We start from the raw sequence: 2,701 nt of genomic DNA, 5'->3' as shown, positions 1-2,701 counted from the left end.
TCATCCCAGACTCAGCTCATCAGGCGAAAAGCTGACTCAGACCAATCAGATTTCCTCTCCTGAGGAATGCAATTGAGATCCAACTGCCCCAGCTGGACACCTAAACTAGGAAATCATACACTGCTGAGATCATGTGCAAGAAAAAGGGAGAAAGCCAGTGGGCAGGGAGGCAAGAATGAAGGAGACAGCACAGCTCGGGGAGAAAAACCGAGTAACCACCTGGGTCCTGATGACTTGGTATCTGGATTACGTCTGTCCTTACGTTCTTTGAAATAGCACCATATTCCTCCCATAGATTTTTCCCCCTACTAAGCTATTTTCAACGGATTTCTATACTTGTGATTAAATGGCTCCTAAAATATTCTTTTATGCACTCCAAGAGAGGGAAAAAATACTGCGCTAACTAGCTCATGCCACCAAGATGTATCCTGACTTCAGAAATACTAAAAATCAGGAAACTGTGTGACTTAGAATCGGTGGAATCCAGTATACACTTACTCCATGTATCCCCTTCCACCCACCGACCCTAATTCTATCCATCCTTCAAGACTAAGCCCCAACCAACTCTACCTCTTCCTGGACCAGCCCCAACAGAATTCTTGAATGTAATAATAATATTACTTCAATAGTTACAGTAACAACAGTTATTTAGCTTTTTTGTTGTTTATTTTTGAGAGAGAGAGAGAGACACAGAGAGAAGGAGTGCGAGTGGGGGAGGGGCAGAGAGGAGGAGACAGAATCGGAAGCAGGCTCCAGGCTCTGAGCTGTCAGCACGGAGCCCGATGCGGGGCTTGAACCCACGAACCGCGAGATCATGCCCTGAGCCAAAGCCGGACACCCAACCGACTGACCACCCAGGCGCCCTCAATAGTTATTTAACTTCTAACTAAGTCTTGTCTCTCCAACAAGATTATAAGGAGGGCATGGACTTTTCCTTATGATGTTTCATATGCTACACAGAGCCTTTACAAATAACCACTAAAATACTCATTTAATTCGGGGAAAAAAAGATGTATTTAAAAGGTGGCCATATTCAGTTTTCTACCCAGCCCAAGAAAGGAGAAACAATTACGAATAATTTAATACATGAAGGAAAGACCATTATAACCTTTTGCTTTTTAAATGAGGGAAAAGAATTGTATCATAGCCAAAGAAAATTAAGGAAAATATGCATTTGTACCTGCTCAACAGAATTAGTTGCGAGGAAACAAAATTAAAGCTACAATGAAACTACATCGCCACCAGAATTGCCAAAATTAAGAGGACTAACGATAATGAATGTTGACAAGAAGTAAGGCCACCGGCCCCCTCCACACACTGCAGGTGTGTGCACTAGAGCAAAGCCTAAGTGTGTGCAGAACCCAACACGAGTGTAAGTGCACACCTGACATTACACACACCCATAAGTACAGAAGGCATCAACTATAGTGTGGAGGAACGCGGAGAAATGCGGACCCAAAGAAGCCAAATCCGGAAAACGGGAACAAACCGGATGTGACTCCACTCACACCAAGTTCAGCAGGCAAAACTCACCTACAGTAACAGAGATCAAACAGCAATTATCTTTGGGAGAAGGGATACTGACTGGAAGGGGGCAGGAGGGAGCCTACGGAATGCTGGGAATGCTATGTGATGGGGGTGGGGTGGTCACAAGGGTGCAGCGGACCGCAGACATCCTTCGAGCGGCACCTGCTGTGGACTCCCCACCCATCCCCCAGCCGCCATGTGTTAGCCACCGCCGGCTGCTAAAGGCTACCCTCAGGGTGACTGCCCTCAGCAGAGGGGCCCAGTGCCACACTCCCACCCTCACGCCAAGAGCTGCCTGCAGCCAACGACCAACTCATACGGGAGGGTGACAGAATTCTAGGTCCCTTCACTCAAGAAGGGGGCAGCCCCGTGATGCCAGCCAAGCTCCTGAGTTCCCCGTGGGGCTGAGACCGGCTCCAAGGAAGAAGACCCTTTCCCCTGCCCTCTCCTTCTCCCGCCTCCGTTTCACCTGCAGCGAGGTCACCTCCTCAAGCTCTTCTCGGGACATGACCTAAGACACATACATTGGATGTCTAATCTGCACCCCAATCAAAAAGAAAACGGTTCTGCACAGCTAAAAAGCAGGATATGCAGCCTCCCCCGAGACCGTGACTGCTAGATGAGCACTTTCCTCGGGCTGAAGCTGCGCTCATAGTTGAGAAGACGGGGTCGGGGCACTGGCAGGGCATGCGGGGGCACTCCTGTCTGTAAGAGAAATCAGGAGCCCCTGCGGAGAAGTGACATGGGTTGTGAGGTGGTGACCTGCCACCAGCTCGCTGTGCATGTACAACCAGCCATGTGCTCTCCACCTCGCCTGTACACCAGATCTGGTCCGGAGTGCTCCAAGGCCTCTTCTACCCTCCTCCATCTCACCTGTAATCTCCATGAATACCCAAGCCACGGAAGGTCACCCCTGCCCACCCTGCCACACGTACACAGTACCCAGCTCTAACACCTAGTCCTGCAGTCAGCTACCCTCAACCAATCACGGTCATGCACAACTCAAAGCCTGAAAATCATCAGCACACTTCTCTACCAACTCCCTACTGGGTTCCCTTCCTCCATCCTAGGAGGCCATCATACACACCCCTAAAGCACAATTTTATTTACATGTTTTTGAAATCTTTTTTAAAGTTTATTTTTAGAGAGAGAGAAAGAGAGCGGGGGGGGGGGG

This window comes from Herpailurus yagouaroundi, unplaced genomic scaffold (genome assembly GCF_014898765.1).
Source record: "Herpailurus yagouaroundi ecotype Mexico unplaced genomic scaffold, PumYag 483, whole genome shotgun sequence".
Lineage (NCBI taxonomy): Eukaryota > Metazoa > Chordata > Mammalia > Carnivora > Felidae > Herpailurus > Herpailurus yagouaroundi.
This window is presented reverse-complemented; position numbering follows the sequence as displayed.